The sequence below is a fragment of the Pinus tabuliformis genome, chromosome 4_2, assembly GCF_031772625.1.
Source record: "Pinus tabuliformis cultivar Carrire ecotype Pingquan chromosome 4_2, CPIR1, whole genome shotgun sequence".
Lineage (NCBI taxonomy): Eukaryota > Viridiplantae > Streptophyta > Pinopsida > Pinales > Pinaceae > Pinus > Pinus tabuliformis.
This window is the reverse complement of record NC_142304.1, coordinates 1,122,935,936-1,122,956,599: the sequence shown is the minus strand read 5'-3', so window position 1 is coordinate 1,122,956,599 and position 20,664 is coordinate 1,122,935,936.

Genomic DNA, 20,664 nt, shown 5'->3' with positions numbered 1-20,664 from the left:
AGGCATCAGTGTGGATGTGGAAAGGTAGGGCCCAGTTTGGACCTCTCAGGATTGGGGCTGACACCAACTTGTCCTTTAATTCATTTAAAGCCCTCTGACAATCGTCAGTCCAATTAAACTCCACATCTTTTGCCAACAGGCCAAACAATGGCGAGGCTAGCTTGCTGAAATCTTTAATGAATCTCCGGTAGTATCCTGCTAATCCCAAGAAACTCCGGACATCCCTGACCTTTTGAGGAGGTGGAACCCTCTTGATGAGAGCAATTTTGTTAGGATCCACCTGCAATCCTTGGCAAGAAATGGTATGGCCTAGCACGGTCCCTTCATTCATTAGGAATTCACATTTTTCAGGACTAAGGGACAAGTTCATCTCGGTGCATTTGGTTAGGACTTTCCCCAGGTTGGACAATGCTTCCTGGAAGTTGGCCCCATAAGGAGTAAAGTCATCCATATAGATTTCTACTGCATCATGGACCAGCTCCGAGAAGATGCTCAAGACAGCTCTCTGAAAGGTAGCAGGAGCATTGCATAGCCCAAAGGGAAGGACTCGATAGGCAAAGGTACCCCAAGGACAAGTGAAGGTGGTCTTATCTTGGTCTTCCGGGCTGATTTGGATTTGATTGTACCCGCTAAACCCATCCAGGAAAGAGAAGAACTTCTTTCTTGCCAGTCCATCCAACACTTGATCTATGAAAGGTAGCGGGAAATGGTCGTTCTTCGTAGCTTTGTTCAGTTCTCGGTAGTCCACACAGATTCTCCATTTCCCATTTTTCTTGGGAACCAACACTAGAGGGGACACCCATTCACTATCTGAGATGGGGTAAATGAATCCAGCATCCAACAGTTTTTGCAATTCTTCCTTAACAATGTCCTTAAGGGCTGGATTCATTCTCCTCTGAGGTTGCCTAACCGGTTTACAATCCTCTTTGATGTATATATGATGGGTACAGACCGAAGGATGGACTCCTTTCATTTCCTTATAGCTCCAAGCGAAAGCATCAAGGTGGTTGGCCAACAGACTGCACAACTCCTTTTCCTGGGAAGGAGATAGGGAGGAGCTGATCTTCAATGCTTTCTCAGGGCCGAACTCCACATTCTTGACTCTGGGAGTAACAGGGTTGGTTGTAAAAAGATCCACTAAGGTGCTAGCTTGGGCATCCTCCACCAATTTCTCTAAGGGTAGTGCACTGGAAGGTGGATTCTGGATCAAGGTCTCGATCAAGTCATCCTCGGTTGGGGGGTCTTTTCTAGTGGTATCTAAGGTGCACAGAGGTGCTGAGTACACCTCATCTTCCTCTCCTTCTTCCAACCAGAGTGGTAAGTCATGCTCTAAGGAGGGTTGGGCAGGAGGGTATAGGACTAGCTACTTGGACATGGGACCATTTTTGATGGTCATGTTTCCTACACGACAACTTATGTAAGCATCTGCAGTAGCTAACCAAGGCCTTCCCAAAATGAGAGGATATCCAGTAAGTTTGGCCTTTGGTTGCAGAACCAAGAAGTCTGCAGGGTATTCCCAAGAGTCAATAGAGACCAAGACATCCTCCACAATCCCTTCGGGAGTCACGGTGGAGCGATCTGCTAATTGCAGTACTGTCGAGGTCTTCCTCAAGGAGCCCTGAAGATTAAGCTTAAGCATGGTATCCCTGGTCATCACATTAATGGCAGCCCCCAGATCAATCAAGGTGTGAGGTATAATGGTGCCATTGATGTGAAAATCTACTACAGGACTTCCAGGATCTAGATACTTTGGGCAGATGACTTGTCCTAGCATAAGGTCAGACAGTTGTCCTATGACATTGATAGTTGAGGCATCTTTCTTCCGTCTGCCTGGGTGTTTGAAACACTTCTCCTTAACCAGCTTGTTGTATATTGGCACATCCTTGATGGCTTGGAGAAGTGGTATTTTTACACACAACTGCTTGAGCTCACTCAAAAGCTCTTCCTCCTCTGGGTTGGGTTTTGTGGTGGCTGTTAGTCTCTCAGGAAAGGGTGGAATAGCCTTTGGCTCACTTTCCTGTTTATCTTCCTCATCCTCTGGGGGAGGAGGTTGGCGATCTGGTAGAGTCTTTCCAGATCGAAGATTGATCTCCTGGATCTCCACAGCATAGGTAGGGCATGAGGTTTCCCCAGTGTATACCTGCTAGGCCTGTCTATTGTTGGGGTTCGGGTTCGGTTGAGCAGGCATTTGAGGCTGCCTTGGAGGAGCAGGAGGTAATGGCTGAGGTTGAACTGGTGGTGGAGGCAAGATGGCAGGAGGAGTGTTGTATTGGGGCCTCCACCCCGACTAAGGTGCATTCCATTGAGGCTGTGGCTGGGCATGTGAGTGATATGAATGAGAAGTAGGTTGAGTGGGGTACTGAGGTGGATAAGACCATGGAGGAGGCATGGACCATGAAGGATGAGCAGGGGGACCCCAGGAAGGCATAGGAGTCGATTGGTTGGGGCTGTAATAAGCTTGAGATGCCCCTTGCATCCCCTGCTGATAAGGTCTAGATCCCTGTGGCCTCCTTTGGTTGAGGTAATAGAGAGGCTCTATGGGAGCTTCTGTCCCTTGGTACATGGCTTTAAACCCAGGTAAGGTTGGACACTGATTTGTGGGATGGTCCTCCTCACAAACGAAACACACTTTGACCGAATGCAATGGACATTCATTCTTAGGGTGCCTCCTTGTGCACCTAGGGCAGAAGACAACCAAGGCTCTCTCAGCCTCTTCTTTCTTTTGCTGAATCCTGAATGTGTCAAGCTGCATGGCAATGGTTTGTCCCACCTCACTCCTAAGATCTTCTAATTGATTTTCGAGTTCATGTTTGGAGAAAGGGACACTAGTTGAGAGGTGGTTTCCTCTACCTCGTTTCCGAGCTGCCCTGGAGTGGTTTCTGAACACTGTCTTGATGTCCTCATAAGGCAGTTGGTAAATGTCCCCCCTAGCTAACATGTGAAGGGTATCTAACAGGTCTTCAGGGACTCCTCGGAGCAGGACCAACTTGAGGGATTCAGGGTCAAGTGTGCACCTGGCTCGCTTATAGCTTAGTTGGAACCTCTCCTCATAATCCTCTAAGGACTCATCATTTCCCATGGACATCCGAAAGATTTCCCCCTTTGTTTCCTTGGACCTACAGTAATCCTGGTACTTGGTGTTGAACGCTTGCTGCATCTGAGCCCAAGTGGTGATACTATTCCCAGGTAAACCCATGAACCAGCGTAGTGCTGCATCCTTGAGAGTGGAAGGGAAAAGTTTCAACTTTTGCTCATCTTCAGTATAGTCATAGGTTCTACAAAGGACAACAAACTCAAACAGGAAGGTATCTGGATCTTCAGTGGTCAGCCCATGGAAGTGAGGTAAGGCGGAGGGGCTAATGTTTTTCATTTTCATCTCTCCATTGGTCTCTCGGATGGGGAAGGCACCTTCTATTCTCTCATCTTCTCTTCTATTGTCAGCCATAGCTTCAGATGGATTGGTATCTAACTCTTCTTCTACTATAGGGTCTTTGGATATCTCAGGTTGTTCACCTATAGGTTCTTCTGGGTCACTATCACCAAAGAAGAGAGAAGGGTGACTCAGTGATGTGGTGGGGGTGTTTGGTAGGAATTTGCCTGATCTATCCCGGTTCCTACGAGGCATGAAATGGAAAAGACTTTCTTTTTCTTTTTGATTGCTTTTGCTTTGCTTTTCTTTTGGTACCTGCAAAACTGAGACAGATTGATCTACAACTAACTATGAAAGATGCAAAATTAACTGAAAGCAGGAAAGAACTAATCTACGTTGCTCAAAGGAAATTGCAAGAATGGAAATGCTAGTCTACGCTTGCAGAAAGGAAATGTTAATCTAGGAAAGCAGGAAATGCTAATCTATGAAAGCAGGAAATGCTAATCTATGAAAGCAGGAAATGCTAATCTATGAAAGCAGGAAATGTCTATGCTACTTTTGCAGAATGGAAATGGAATAAACTACTGAGCAGAAGGCAAGAGTAAGAAAATAGAAGAAAAGCAACAATTACTAATACTCTGACGCTTCCCCGGCAACGGCGCCAAAAGGATGGTGGGCTCCAGTATTGTAGCAATAATGCTACAACTCCTGGAGCTTCCTGTCTCTTAATTTTATCAACCTGGTAGTTCGTACAAACTTGGAAGCGACGGTGCTGTATGCACAAGTACTAGCTCTTGTCGCAGTTGTCACTTGGTCAGCTGGCACAAGTCCGCTAGGGCTCAAGCCAACTTCTATAGGCTCATTGAAGAAGCTTTATCAATGATGGAGGAAAGCTAACTCAAAGGAGACTAGTCTAATTGCAGAAGGAAACTGAAAACCAATAAAGCATGGAAACCCTAGGAAACCCTAATTTGACTAGCTAGACCCTAACTATGCAAAACTGTGAATGAAACAACTACCAATAATTCCATTACTTGCAGTGAACTGAAATACATGCATCTAAGATACTTGCATCTAAAAGACATGTTTTTTTATTTTTTCATTAAGTGGTTGGATTTATTGTGATGATGCTTTTGATTAGGGTTTGGTTGTGCAGGAGCGATTGGAATGGAAGGAAAGCATGGGCAAGGTCAGGATGGCTAAGGGAGGTCCCAGAGGGTCTCCAACATCAGTCCCCAGAAGCCTACCACGTTCGGATGCTCAGCAACCGAGTTTGCAGGTTTCTACAGGAAGTCTGCAGGGGATCCTACAGGAAACTCAGGGATTTCTACAGGAAGTCTGTGCAATTCTACAGGATGTTTGGCCGTGGAGGTTTTGGAAGATGGTGAAGTGTTGGAGTGGTGTGGAAGGATAGGTGAGATGGAGATGGAGCTGGTGATGGCTCAGGAGCAGAGAAATCAGATGGAGGAAGAGTGCATGCAGAGGTTTGATGATTGGAAGGATGGGATCAACGAAAGTGTAAGTAGATGGAGCTAAGTGAATAATGGATGAGTTGGAGGGTAAATGAGTTGGTCAGAGGCTGAGTAGGGCTTGAGGATAGATCAAGAAGAAGAAGAAGAAAGTGGATTGTTAAGGAGCAGCGTAAATGAAACAAATGACTTATGCATCAAAACGAGAAATTCATTAACCTATGATAACTGTGCCATGAAACCTATGAGCAGCAATGGAAAACCAAGAAATGAAACTTATGCGTGGAAATGGAATGTAGAAGTATGGTTCAATGTCAAAAATGCATGGATGGATCTTCAATGAAAATGTTTATGTTGCAGCTTGCATGGAAATGAGAAGAATTGCTTTTCTTTTTGGTGGTTGGTCATGGACTGCACCCCAATCCCTAACAGAGATGGCAGTGAGCCTTAACAACCTTTTGCTGGAGCTCCAAGAGATTATATCTATCCTCCTATCGAACTTAAGCAACTGAAAGCAAATCACCATAAACTAATCCTATCTAAGCTCATGAAAAAGACCAAATTAACAAACTGTAAATTCGAATTGCATGTGAAAGTAAACAAACTCAAAGTGCTGGAACGAAATGCAAACACATTACAACACCGAGGAGATCTATTGCTCTCAGGTTGGGCCCTAACCTGAGAGCTATAGCTCCCTTAGAAACTCAGAATAAGATCAAAATCTGACTGCCTTTATTCATAAACAAAAGTCTGATGACATGCCAAAATTGGCTTACAAAACCGAGTTGTAGCTCGTACTTCCAAATTACAAGAATAATACCAAGGTTCAAAAAGCTTCTATCCAAGGCTACGGCCTCAGTATTTATGCAAAAACGATCATCCAATAGGTGTCCTTGATTTTAGGAGCTCGGCTGTCCAACTGAAGTTTAACTGCTGATCCTGTAGGACAGTCATAACTACTGTTCCTGTAGAACAGTTATAACTGTTGTTCCTGTAGAACAGCTGGTTGCTTCTAAGCTCGGTGGGGAGATGGATTGGAGCTCAGAGCTATGGTGGGAATCACGAGGAAGGTCCCCAAGACCGTGGACATCCTCTCCTAAAAACCAGCAGTGCCACCTCATTGTCTCTTTGTCTCCTTTTTCGTAGTCTTTGCTCCCTTTTAATGCCAAAACCTGAAATCATCATGCATTAGTCACGTAGATAGAATGTCTACCCTTCTTCCTACAAACAACACGAATAAACCAAGAAATGAATGCATAAGCAATAAAAAATGAATGGTTTGAGCAGAGCAAGTAGGCCAAATGAGCCCAAATTGTACCAAAAATTGGGGCTGATCAATTACCTCAAGCTTTCCATCAAACATGTGAATGGAGTGACCTTGCTGGCAGATGTGGACCAGGGACAACAAGTTTCTCTTGAGCTGTGGGAGATATAGAACATGATCCAGAAGAAAGTCTGGAAGACCAGGCAGTTTAATCCTAATTGTGCCAAGTCCTGATGGCTTCATTTTTGACTAATCTGCAAAGTATACTGCTCCATCAACATTGTCAGTGAAATCTTCAAAAAAATCTTTCCTATGAGTCATATGACAGGTTGCTCCTGAATCAAGCAACCAATCATTTTTCGAAGAAGCAAGTGAAGCATTAAACAAATCTTCATTTACTCCAATGTTACATTGTGCCTCAATATAGTGAGCGGATTCAAGTGCTTTACCTTTGTCTGTGTCATCAGTTTTACCTTTCTTCTGGTTTCTTCTCTGCTCAATTTTGTCCCATGGTAGCTTGCATGTAGAAGCATCATGTGATCCATTTCGTTTGCAGCGAATGCAATGCAGATCTGCTTTTTCTGCTTGAGAATGTCTGCCCCCCCTGCCTCTGAAGTATCTTCCTCTTCCTCTTCGTCCACCTCTTCCTCTTGCAGAATCTTGAGCATGATGCTTTTCTTTATGAGAAAGGTAAACAGTCTCTTCAGAAGATTCAGGGACTGTCTTCTTTCCAAAGACTTTCTCTCTTTCAGCAAACTTTTTCACAAGAGACTCAAAGGCTATGTCTTTAAGATTTCCATTTGCTTGTAAAGATTCAAGATAATTGGAGTAGGTAGGATAGACTGCTTTGAGAAAGGCAATAAGAGAGATATCCAGCTCAACCTTAGTGGATTTAATATCATGCATTATAGACTTTATTTCAGATGCAAGATCAAGAGGATCATTATTTTTCAGTTCAAGAGTGAAGAGTTTAATCATGAGTTGAACAACTTCAAGTGCAGAATGTGAATCATATAGTTCTTTCAGCTTTTGTAAAGCTTCAAAGGCAGTGGAATAGGATGAAATATGAAGACTTACTTCTTCATTTACAGATGCTGCGATCAATGCATAGGCTTTGCTGTCCTTGTTTTCCCAAATGACAAGTTCTTTATCTGATGTAGGCTGCACAGGGTCTTTGTCTTCTTCTCCGACACACACTCCTTTCCACAACTCATTGTAGATGAGGGTGTGTTTTACCATCTGAGACCATTCTGAATAGTTCTCCTTGCCAGTGAGAACTATTCCTACCATAGAAATGATTGAATGCATTCTGTAAAAGAATGTCTCTGCTAAAAAAAAAACTTATGTTGATAAAAAAAAACTTCTGCTAAAAAATCCTTATGCCACAGCCTTATGCACTTTATTTTCTTCTAATGTTTGATAGAAGCATCAGCATTTCTTATATCACTGCAATATTACTATGTTTTGAAAAATGCGCAATGGATCACTTCAATATATATCACTTCATTCTATTAATATATCACTTCAATATATTAAAAATGCGCAAGGGATATATCACTTCAATATATATATCAATGAAAATTATTATGAAAGCAGCGCAATATATAAAACTTTTGAATGATACAAATGTTTTTGAACAATACTAAAACTTTCAACTATCCCAGCAGCTTTGTGTCAAGAATGCATGGAAAACGACCCCCTCGTTGATTGGATCCAAAATAGTGCCCTCCCCTGGTCGGCTCGGGCTAACAGGTGCTTTGATCAACGGTCTTCCCTGCTTCAGGGAGAAGCACTTTTGGTGAAATGGTACTGGAAGCCCGACCTAAAAGAGCTTTCACATCAAATTCTTGACCCGGGTCATGGCCTTCAGGGTCTTGCTTCTGCGTTCATTTGCCATTGATAATCCGAGAACTTCATCGGTAGGAAACCAAATGTTGTGACATCCTGGATCTGTGAATCCATCAACAGAACAGCTTCAATCAGAGCTTAGGACAGTAGCTCCCGAAGGAGGACTGGGAAATCGACCTTAAGCAATTGGTTCTCAAGGGTAAGATAGCCCAGGGCGCTTTTGGCAGTGTATATAGAGGAGTCTTGGATGGTCAGGACGTTGCAGTAAAACTGCTCGACTGGGGAGAATAAATAGTGAGGACGAGTTCAGTCAAAGAGTCGGAAGACAAGGTCTTTCTTAGCTCATGGAACCAATGCCCAATGCAACTGTAACTGCCAAGAAGCCCAGAGTTAGTACCAACGGATGAAAATTATGGGACATGAATATCCCAAAGACCAAATGAGAAGTTCTTGGAAAAGGAAAAAAGAATATTGAAACACCTGGTAACATCCAGTAGAATTCAAGGTAGCGGACAGGTTTGTATAAGGTAGCTCAAATGGGTGATGCAGAATATGCAATTAGTGTTTCAAAAAAGAGACCAGCAGAAAGGGAGTTTTCAAGGGATGCTGATCCAGATGCTGAGGATGAAGATGTTTGTGGGCAAGAAACGGAGAGTAGTCATAGGGCTTGCGAGGAGGTCATGGCAATCAGGAAAATCATGAAGGTTGATCGAACCGAATTCTCTTCCGGTGAAATGCCTAATCCATTTGCAGCCATAGAATTGGTTTCACCTACTGCTACTCCGCAAGTGGTAGACGACAGACAGAGAGGGAGGAGAGCGGTAGACGGAGAGCGAGGAGAGTGAGAATAGTCCGCAAAACAATCAATGACTCTTAACCGATACTCAGAGACCCAATGACATGCAGGACAGAGGCATTATGGCAAACGTTCAGGCAGAGGCGCCAATGAAACATTCAGGCAGAGGTGCCAGGTAAACGTTCAGGCAGAGGCATTATGGCCAAAGGAGTTACAAGGAATCTGGGACCTGTGCTTTGATACCATGTCAGGCCAGGGTAACTCCAGAATGGGCAGAGAAAAATTGATTGCATAATTCAATAGCTAACTATCATTTATATACATAAATGGGACGGATCAGTTCATCTTCTTGATGACTGTTCGCGTTCCAGTTCACCCATCCGTTGAGGATTAGGTGTCAACAATATGAATGACCTATTATGCGATATGCTTCTCAAAATTGTTTAAGCTAATTTCTTATATGAAACAATTCATTTTTATCGAATTCTCTTCTTATAGCGATTGAATGATCTTTATTACCAATTGTTGTTAGAAATTATTTTAGATCGCAGAAGTGAAAAGTTATATCTTGGGTTAGTTTTAGAATTAGACATTTCTGTTTATGAGGTTACAATTGCATGTTTTAAATTAGACTTTTATTAAAAGCATTTTATTTAGAAATCTTTAGAAAAGGAAATATCAATTCTTATCATCACATACAAATTGGGAAACTGGTCCCATTATTCCCAGTCGGACCCACCATCCCAAACGGAAAAGGAGCTACTTTCAAGGTCTGGACCAGGTGGGTATCCCCCTTGTTGTAGACTTGATTTTCGGGGCTTCAACAGGTCCCTAAATCACTACGAACACTGAGACCTAAGAAGGATAAGCAGGCCATGAGATCGCAAAAATAGAGTTGAAGCCTTAGCCTTCAACTCTGCTTGAGGTTAAGTAACATCATACCACCGTAGTTACGACATCGATCATGACAGTTGATAGTGCAGTGATAGACTGCATGAAGATGTTTGAATAGTCATTCGAGGTCCTAACCACCCTGTAGGAGGACCTGAATGTGGAGTGCCTAGAGACAAAGGCATGCTAGCTACAACAAAAATATGATGAGGTAAAAGGGACCTTGCAGACAGTTTCCCTTACAAAAATTCTTGCACAGATGCAGTAGGTAAAGGAGCTCAAGGAACAGGTGGATGCTGCTCAGCACAAAGAAACAGTCTTGAAAGTGCGCCTACAACCATGGATCGACGAGGCTTATACAATTACAGCCTCCATTGAAGCAAAAATTTCACAACTACAAGCAACTCAAGAGAGGATTCTAGGTAGCAGTTCAATAGCAGTGGTCACTGAACAGTGCCCGGAGGAAGTCCAGTAGCCAGCTGCTCAGTGCGATGCCGAAGTTGCAGCAATCCAAACAGAACTGGGAGGTCTTCGTACTAAGATCTCTGGACCTTAGAGTGACTCGAGGGTGAGTCACGATACTTGTTTTGGGGGCCTGTTGGGTGCAGGATCCCCCAAGGGAAGTTTTAGGGCTTAGAGCCCAGATTTTGGTCTAATGTTGTAATTCCAATGTAAAGACTCCGCATTTTGTGGGCGTGGAGCACGTAGTTGAAGAGTCATAGGGTTGTCCGCCCTTATTTTGATAATGTAATGTCAGTTGTAGAAGATCTACCCATGGTCCGTGGACCATGGAATTATATAAATAGAGCTAAGCTCTAAATATTTACACACAATGTCCAAGTAATGAAGTTTTATGCGAGATAGCTCTAAAGTGTAAGTCTAAGTTTTGGGTCATAACGTAGGTAGAGGCTCTGCAGCTGAGTGCACAGAGGCTTAGTAATGCGCAGCTCAGTGCGCAGGGTGAATCGAATCTATAATCATCTGGAAGTATTAATAAAGAGAACTTTTCTATCATTTCTGCGTAATTATTTCTTGTTTATGCATATGTTATATCGGGTATGAATTTCACTTCTAATGCTTATAAGATGTGAAAATTTGTATAATTACACGAAGGTAACTAAGATTTGCTAATAAGATAAGTAAGATACTTAGCCTAGTTTGGGAGATATCATAGTTCGCTACCTTAGTAGCGCGAAAGGACTTCAACCCCTGGTTAGGACTGTGCGAAAGCCGATTGTAATAGATCTTGAAGGTACTGAAGGGTGGAACAAAGCATGAAGAGACCTGCATAGAGGTAGGTATAGTTGGAATAAACCAACATCACAACCATCTCAAGGGTGCAGAAACTTGGTTCCAACATCCCCCCATACCGCTTCAGGTGAGACTTCAGTCCGCGCTTCACGAGTTGATGCTGAAAGGGTTAGTAATGTAGGGATTTGTTTGGCTAACTAACATTGAACCTGGGTCGGGCCCCCTCAAGCCAAAAATCTCTCTCGTGCTTGTTAATGATTTACATCATTGACCGATAATCAAGTGGTTTTCTATCATGTTGGACTTTGACACATCTATATGTTGGAAATAACACTGAGAGGGGGGGGGTGAATCAGTATTATCACATTAATAAAACTTTTTCATTTCCATAATCAGATTCATATATGCTACTTCCACAACTTCTTATGATTAAGTTAATTGATCTTCAATGAGTGCATTAGAACATTATCAACCATATTATTAGATAACAGATGCCGTAATAGAGAATAGATCATCACACATAAGGCACACACATGAACACCATGATATAAGGTGGAAACCCAATGCGGGAGAAAAACCACCTGCTGCAAGTCATCTCAATCTTCTTCTTAATAAGAAAATCCTTTTACAATATTTGTACTGGTGCAGTCTTATACCAGTACGGGAGCTACAACCCACTTTGCTCTTGTACTAGCCAATCCATTTACTAGTACGCAGGCTGCTACCTGCTACAATGCTCCAAAGATCTCCCTTAGATTTTGTACTAGCTTAGATACTAGTACATAGGCGCTGGACTACAATCTTATCTCCTCCAGGTACCACGTTTCATCAATTTTCAGACTGGATACACTGAAGCACAACACATAATCTGAAAGGCCACTTTTCATCCAATTTTCATACTACATTGAAGGACCACCAGATTACATTCAATGATATTATGAGAGCATCTGCGTCCATGTTGTTATCTGAACTCAATACCAGTAACCAAACATCAGCTATGCCTCCGCACTGCGCCTTCTGTGGCGCCGCGACCACTGCACTGCGCCTTCTGTGGCGCCTAAGCACTGTGCCTTCTACTGCACTACGCCTTCTGTGGCACTGTGCCTTCTTTGGCGCCTCCACACTACGCCTTCTGTGGCGTCTGCCCATTGCGCCTTCTGTGGCGCCTCTGCACTGCGCCTTCTGTGGCGCCTCCGCACTGCGCCTTCTGTGGTGCCTCTGCACTGTGCCTTCTGTGGCACCTCCGCACTGCGCCTTTTGTGGCGCCTCTGCACTGCGCCTTTTGTGGCACCTCCGCACTGCGCCTTCTGTGGCGCCTCCGCACTGCGCCTTCTGTTCTGTGGCGTCTCTGCACTGCGCCTTCTGTGGCGCCTCCGCACTGCGCCTTCTGTGGTGCCTCTGCACTGCGCCTTCTGTGGCGCCTCTATGGCATCTCCGCACTGCGCCTTCTGTGGGTCTCCGCACTGCGCCTCTGGCGTCTCCGCACTGCGCCTTCTGTGGCGCCTCTGTGGCGTCTCCGCACTGCGCCTTCTGTGGCGCCTCCGTACTGCGCCTTCTGTGGCGCCTCTACTTCCGCAGCTGCAGCGCTCGAGAGATCACCCTTCACAGATTCGCTTTCAACTTCACTTTCATAGATCAAAATTTCAAAACAATAACCAATATTTCAGATCTTAGGATATTCAATTGCAAGGATAAATTAGCCAAGTGATCTCCTTTGCTTTATATAGGCTTAGGTCTTTCACAATACCACGGGCCAAAACCGTAGGATCAAAAAACTGTTGGACTAATACCATGAACCAACCATGAAAGTACGTGAGATCAACACTTTTGACGAAGTACCATGGTTCAAAACCATAGGTTCAAATACCAAGGACTAACTACCATGGACCAAAGGTAAGTTCTCCAACATATACGCGCTTTTCCTCATAGGTTCAAATACCAAGGACTAACTACCATGGACCAAAGGTAAGTTTTGCAACATATACGTGCTTTTCCTCATAGGTTCAAATACCAAGGACTAACTACCATGGACCAAAGGTAAGTTCTCCAACATATACGCGCTTTTCCTTACATGAAAGTGCGTGAACTTTTTCTCTTCATGAAATAAACTTTTCTCTGCATAAAAGTGTGTGAACTTTTCTCTACATGAAATAAAATTTTCTCTGCATAAAAGTGCGTGAACTTTTCTCTACATGAAATAAACTTGTCTCTGCATATAAGTGCCTGAAATTTTCTCTACACTATAATTTATTATCTGAGATGAGTGGGTTGCCATCAAGTACAACATATGTATCATAAAGCCATACCAGAATCATAATGCCAACAATCTCCCCCTTTGGACTTGATGGCAACCTCAAAATATTCAGCTCATTCTCCCCCTTTGACATCAAGGGCAAAGGGTTATGCTCCCCCTAAGAGCATGCTCCCCCTGAATATGAACCAGATCTGTAAAGAAGAAACATAATCCACCAAACACCATAAATGACCATGAAAGAGATAGATTGCAGCAATAATCAGACCAGCATCCAAGATCTCCTTTTGTACGTCCTCCATAATGCCAACAATGCATTATAAGCTCCCCCTGAGTACCTGTTGAAATCTCTGAATGAGCTCCCCCTTTGTATATGTCATGGTGCACCAATCTGATCATGCTCTTTCTGAGAACAAGCTGAAATGTCTGCTCTGCTATATAGTGTTGTTCATGCTCAGGCTCCCCCTGACTGTAAGCAAGGTCTGCAAAAGGACGTTCTACATCAAAAATGACCTTCCTAAAAGATTCAATACATACATCCATCACCCAACCAAGTGGGGATATATCAGAAAAATGAAAACCAAATACATTACATCTTCATCCCAGGCATAGTGGGGAAACCAACATAGGTCGTTACATGACCTGAAGAGATGACACTATTACATCATGAGACTTGATATGACATCACCTAAATAAGATGAACATCAGCAACAACACTTTATGATCTGCTCCATAGTATCTGTCAATAGCAACTAGACCACCAACTTGTATTAGTGCATGAATCATCAAGGTATGTCCGCATCAACAGAATTTCACATTCTATGTGAGAAACATCATAGCCATCCAGATCTACATGAATCAAGTATCATCAATATCAAGTTAGAACCAAAACACTTCTAACCATCATATCCACACATCATTATTATTAACTAGAGCAAAACTGATCCTTCTCTTGAATCTGTCCCTACTGCCTTTCTTCAAACAATCATATACGCGACTGTGCAGTAACTAACTCACGTATATATGCAACTTTCCTTTATGGAGTTTGCATATGAGATTCAGGACACTGAAGTTTTGTACTTTCATCTCCCTATGATTCTGGTATGTTTGTACGTTGTGCAGTGCCGCCTTTTTTTACTGTACTTCCTTTTTCCTCCATATCTTCAAGCGTGATGATGACATTTTCTCCTTTTGATATGGTGCCCACACTTTGTTCCTGCATTCCTTAGCTATATGTCCAAGCTTGTTACATGCATAACATCTTACATGTTTCATATTCCTCCTGTAACAATCAGCAGCTTTGTGACCAAACATATTTCAAGCAAAGCAATATCCATAAAAGTACCTTGAATGTGATGATCTTTCTGCATAATGGTCTTGAACCCTTCTTCTTCTACATCTAGCTGCAACATGTCCAAGATTATGACATACATAACATCCAACATTATTCGTAGGAGGAGTAAAGGATTTTCTTTGAGGAATCTCTTTTCTTGGTTGATGATGAGATTGATCTTTCATTTCTTCGTTGATCACTTTAGATTTCTCTTTAGAGTTCCTTGCCTCACCTTGTGAACTAGATTGACCTTCAACAGATTCATGGAAACCAAGACCAATCTTTATAGCAGGAGACCTTTGACTACTAAGAATATCATCCAAGACTTTAGAACTATATTGAAATCGTAAAAGCTTATCCTTTTCTTCTAGTTTACCTTTCAAGATATTTAGCTCAACCTGAAGCTGTTCTTCCTTTTCAAGAGATTGCTTTTTCAAATCTTCTTCAACTTTCCTTCCTTCTTCCATTTGTTCCCTTAGTTTGAGAATCTCCTTTTCTTGTTCTTCATTCAGATCCTGCTGCATTTGACGAACTCGAAAGGCACATTCTAGTTGAGATTTTAAGCTGGTGACTTTGTTTTCTTGTTTTGCAATAGCTTGGAGTAGATATGTATTCTGCTTCTTTGATTCAAGATCTCCTTTTAGTGAGAGGATTGTAGCTTCAAGATTTTCATAGTAGCTGGATCTATCTTTGAGTTTCTTGATGGTTGTGCTTCTTTCGTTGACTTCTTTTCTTAATGATGTCACTTCATGCTGCAATTTTTGACATTGGTCTTCCTTGTCCTTGAGTAGCTTTCTTACCTTGTTTCCTTCTTCTAGTTGGGCCTTTAGTTTGGTAGCTTCTTCTTTGAAATCACATTCCCTTTTGTTCAATAGATCTTGTTGATCTCTAATTTTGTCTGTCAGCCTTTTAAATTTTGCCTCTATTTGATATCTTTCTTGTTCACCCATAAGAGAAAATTCAGTAGTTTCGCTATCACTTTCATCTCTTCCAAAAGGAAAGATAGCTGGAACATCAGAGGATAATATATTCATACCTGATAATGATTCTGAATCTGATTCTGAATCTGAAGAGCTTCTTATACCTAATCCAAAATCGATTCTCCCGCTATCATAGTTCTTCTGAGATGACTTCTTTTTCTTAGGTGCTTTCTTCTTAAGCTTCTTTCCCATTGTTCCACGGATCTCCTTCAAGCGATCAAGATTCTATCAAAGGACCTGCTCTGATACCAATTGTTGGAAATAATACTGAGAGGGGGGGGTGAATCAGTATTATCACATTAATAAAACTTTTTCATTTCCATAATCAGATTCATATATGCTACTTCCATAACTTCTTATGATTAAGTTAATTGATCTTCAATGAGTGCATTAGAACATTATCAACCATATTATGAGATAACAGATGCCGTAATAGAGAATAGATCATCACACATAAGGCACACACATGAACACCATGATATAAGGTGGAAACCTAATGCGGGAGAAAAACCACCTGCTGCAAGTCATCTCAATCTTCTTCTTAATAAGAAAATCCTTTTACAATATTTGTAATGGTGCAGTCTTATACCAGTATGGGAGCTACAACCCACTTTGCTCTTGTACTAGCCGATCCATTTACTAGTACGTAGGCTGCTACCTACTACAATGCTCCAAAGATCTCCCTTAGCTTTTGTACTAGCTTAGATACTAGTACATAGGCGCTGGCCTACAATCTTCTCTCCTCCAGGTACCACGTTTCATCAATTTTCAGACTGGATACATTGAAGCACAACACATAATCTGAAAGGCCACTTTTCATCCAATTTTCATACTGGACCCAACAACAAAATTGAAGCTCATAATCAAACAACCTTCTGAATCACCCAATCCCCAATCCATACATATACAATGATATTATGAGAGTTTAGTATATTTACGCAACGATATATAATATTATGAGAGTTATCAACCAGATCTAGTACATAAAGATAAGTCATTAATCATGTTGTTATCTAAACTCAATACCAGTAACCAAACATCAGTTATGCACCCAAAACCCTCCGCACCTGCGCCTTCTGTGGCGCCGCGACCACCGCACCTGCGCCTTCTATGGCGCCTCCGCACTGCGCCTTCTATGGCACCTTTGTGGCGTCTCCGCACTGCGCCTTCTGTGGCGCCTCCGCACTGCGCCTTCTTTGGCACCTCCGCACTGTGCCTTCTGTGGCGCCTCTGTGGCGTCTCCGCACTGTGCCTTCTGTGGCGCCTCTGCACTGCGCCTTCTGTGGCGCCTCCGCACTGCGCCTTCTATGGTGCCTCTGCATTGCGCCTTCTGTGGCGCCTCCGCACTGCACCTTCTGTGGCGCCTCTGCATTGCGCCTTCTGTGGCGCCTCCGCACTGCGCCTCCACACTGCGCCTTCTGTGGCGCCTCTGTGGCGTCTTCACACTGTGCCTTCTGTGGCGCCTCCCCACTGCGCCTTCTGTGGTGCCTCCGCACTGCGCCTTCTATGGCGCCTCTGTGGCGTCTTTGCACTGCGCCTTCTGTGGCATCTCTGCATTGCGCCTTCTGTGGCGCCTCCACACTGCGCCTTCTGTGGTGCCTCTGTACTTCCGCAGCTGCAGCGCTCGAGAGATCACCCTTCACAGATTCGCTTTCAACTTCACTTTCATAGATCAAACTTTCAAAACAATAACCAATATTTCAGATCTTAAGATATTCAATTGCAAGGATAAATTAGCCAAGTGATCTCCTTTGCTTTATATAGGCTTAGGCCTTTCACAATACCACGGGCCAAAACCATAGGATCAAAAAACTGTTGGACTAATACCATGAACCAACCATGAAAGTACGTGAGATCAACACTTTTGACGAAGTACCATGGTTCAAAACCATAGGTTCAAATACCAAGGACTAACTACCATGGACCAAAGGTAAGTTCTCCAACATATACGCGCTTTTCCTCATAGGTTCAAATACCAAGGACTAACTACCATGGACCAAAGGTAAGTTTTCCAACATATACGCGCTTTTCCTCATAGGTTCAAATACCAAGGACTAACTACCATGGACCAAAGGTAAGTTCTCCAACATATACGTGATTTTCCTTACATGAAATTGCGTGAACTTTTTCTCTTCATGAAATAAACTTTTCTCTGCATAAAAGTGCGTGAACTTTTCTCTACATGAAATAAACTTTTCTCTGCATAAAAGTGCGTGAACTTTTCTCTACATGAAATAAACTTTTCTCTGCATATAAGTGCGTGAACTTTTCTGTACACTATAATTTATTATCTAAGATGAGTGGGTTGCCATCAAGTACAACATATGTATCATAAAGCCATACCATAATCATAATGCCAACACTATACACATGTTAGAAATAGTACATTGCTCGGGTCGAGACATAGCGCAATACCCTGGATTCTATCTGATAAAATCCAAGTTACGTGGAGTTATGAGTTATTCATGATTGTACATATGTTCTCCTCTGTACAAATTGTTGTGACCATAATGTGGGTCCATATATATGATCCTCTTTACTCAGATGGTTGCGACAATACCATGGATCCATATACATGACCCCTTCTATTTGAATGGCTGCATCCATACTATGGACACATGTATCATTAAACGCACATTCATGTATCACTAGGCATGTTTATCAGAGATGTCGTATATGTATATGTATATGTTTATGCTTGATTTGCAGGTCTCATGACGTTGTTGTTCTAGTCCTTGCCTTGGTTTGTAAAGCATCTCATTCATCACTCCCTGTTATGCCTTCATGCTTTAGGGGGCATATGTTACATAGTATTTTGTCACACCTCTTGTTCACTTCCTGTTGCATATGCCAAAGTGCCAAAATGTTGATAACTATGAAGTATATCCATCATGATATACAAACAAAAACATCCCTAAAAAACCAAAGGAAAACTTCCCTAATTCAATTATGTATAAGGTTAGCTAAAACCATAATTTTTAGGGCCATCACGCATTGCTCCACTGGTTGCATGTGCTAGTGGCAGGTTGCATTGTTTTACCCTAGTGCTTCCAGCGTGGACTTTGATATGAAAACCCATGTTCAACCTCTTATGGAAGGTTTTCCGAAATGGGGGAGAAGCTTCATGCGTTAGAAATTTCGAGTGTTAGGATATTCCGACACATAGGAAATAGTTAAGTACAACTTGGTCTAGTGTAGAGTTAGGTAAAGTGTGTTTCTTTACCGTTGTACATTTTGTAACTTACAATTCGACGGTCACGATATGTAGTGATCTGACGGTTCATTCTCTCCTCGGTATTTCCGACACTTGATCCGTGGCTTGACACCCGATTGGTCCATGAATTCTATTTAAAGCGCATGGAGGGTCATTTGTAGGGTAATCCATGCATGAGAGAAACATATGTAAATTTTCATTCTTTTATTAATAAATTGCCTGAAGTGGCCGCGTTGGCTCAGGCCGTGGACTGTTTCCCTCTTTGAGGGTTTTAACCACGTCAAAATACTGGTGTATTGATCTGCGATCTGGTTGTGAGCGGTGTCCTTTTGGTGTTCTATCTGAGGAACTTACCCTGTAAATTCCTACATGGTATCAGAGCTATTTGAGGTCCGCGTCTGTTGGTGATCCAAATCTGAAGCCGGTAGAACTGCATCCGATTGCCGTTTCCTAGATCTGTTGTTTCTGACTGCTTTCGGGCCGAGAGGACTGCTCTCTTGTGTTGGGAGCATCTGTTCCAGTGAGGAACCCCTTTCATTTCATGCTAAAAGGTTTCCGGTAGCCCTAGCTGCGTCATTTTTAAGATCTGGAGGTATACAGTGTTTATTTGCAGTTTACTGTTATTTTCTCTCTGTTTATTTCGGTTTCGGTTTATTTAGCCTTTTTATTACCGGATCTATACCTTTCATTTCTGCGTATGCTCTTTTCCCTACGACTCAGTGCGATCTGGGCAAATCAGAAACAGAAAGGAAGGATTTTTCTCATGCGTATGCTCTTTTCCCTACGCCTTAGGGTGATCTCGGAAAATCAGAAACATTGAGGAAAATATTTAGTTTCCGGCCAAAGCTAACTTTGAGCCACAAGGTTCATTTTTGAAAATATTTATTTTTTCGGCTAAACCTAACTTCGAGCCATAAGGTTTGTTTTCTTTGCATGTCCGTGTTGGGCTTTGTGTTTTTTGTCTTGTAGGGAAAAAGAGCTTTCTCAAAGCAAGCACGCAACCCAAAGCACCCCCCCCCCTCTCTCTCTCTCTCTCAAATTTTTTGTATACATCAATTGGTTCAAAGCTATTTAAAGAGAGTAGAGGTCTTGGGTTCAAGTCTCCATTTTGTGGGGGTGGACTTTTTCATTCCCGCACTTCGTCGGCAACTTCAACAACTTTTTTTCAAAAAGCCATAACTTCTTCATCCGGAAGCCGTTTTCAGAGCCGTTTCTTTTAAACTAGCCTAATTTTTCGAGATCTATCCATTGGAACACTTATTTTTAGCATCTTTAGCTTCAGTTTCCATTGAAATGGAAAGTCAATACCAAGTTACCCTTGACAGCACCAACTACTTCCAATGGTTGGCTTACATTGAGGATTTACTTAGAAGTAAAGGTCTCTACAGAATAGCCTCAGGCCAAGAAAAGAAACCAAAGGATGAAGATAAGGCTGCTAAATGGGAAAATATGCAAGATCAAGCACGTGGATTGATAGGGATGTCTATTTCTCCAGATCTTAGATTCCATATTGCAGAAATTGATACTCCTGATGAAGCAATGAAACAAATCAATAAAGTTTTTGGGATTAAAAATGAAATTAGAGCCCATCAACTTGAAAATGAGTTTCTTACATTGGACCCTAATAATTTTTCTTGCATTGAAGATTTCTCGTCCAAGTTCAAGACCCTTAGATATCTTTTGGAAGGTGTTAAAGTTAAGAAAGAAGATAGTAACCTTATCTATTCCGTTCTTACAAAGTTGGGACCAACCTACTCTGTGTTTGTTTCCACCTTCCATTCTACAAGAGAAGCCTTCATTTCTCAAGGAACAGACTACAAGTCCCCTTCCTTTGACTCTTTTTGTGATTCTTTAATAAGAGAACAAGAAAAACTCTTACACCTTGGTCTTATTAATCTTGGAAACTCTTCCAAGAAAGCGTTAGCCGCCCAGCAGCAACCAAATTCAAAGAATCCTAAGAAGTCATATCCTAAAAAGAATGGTCCTAAACCAAACAA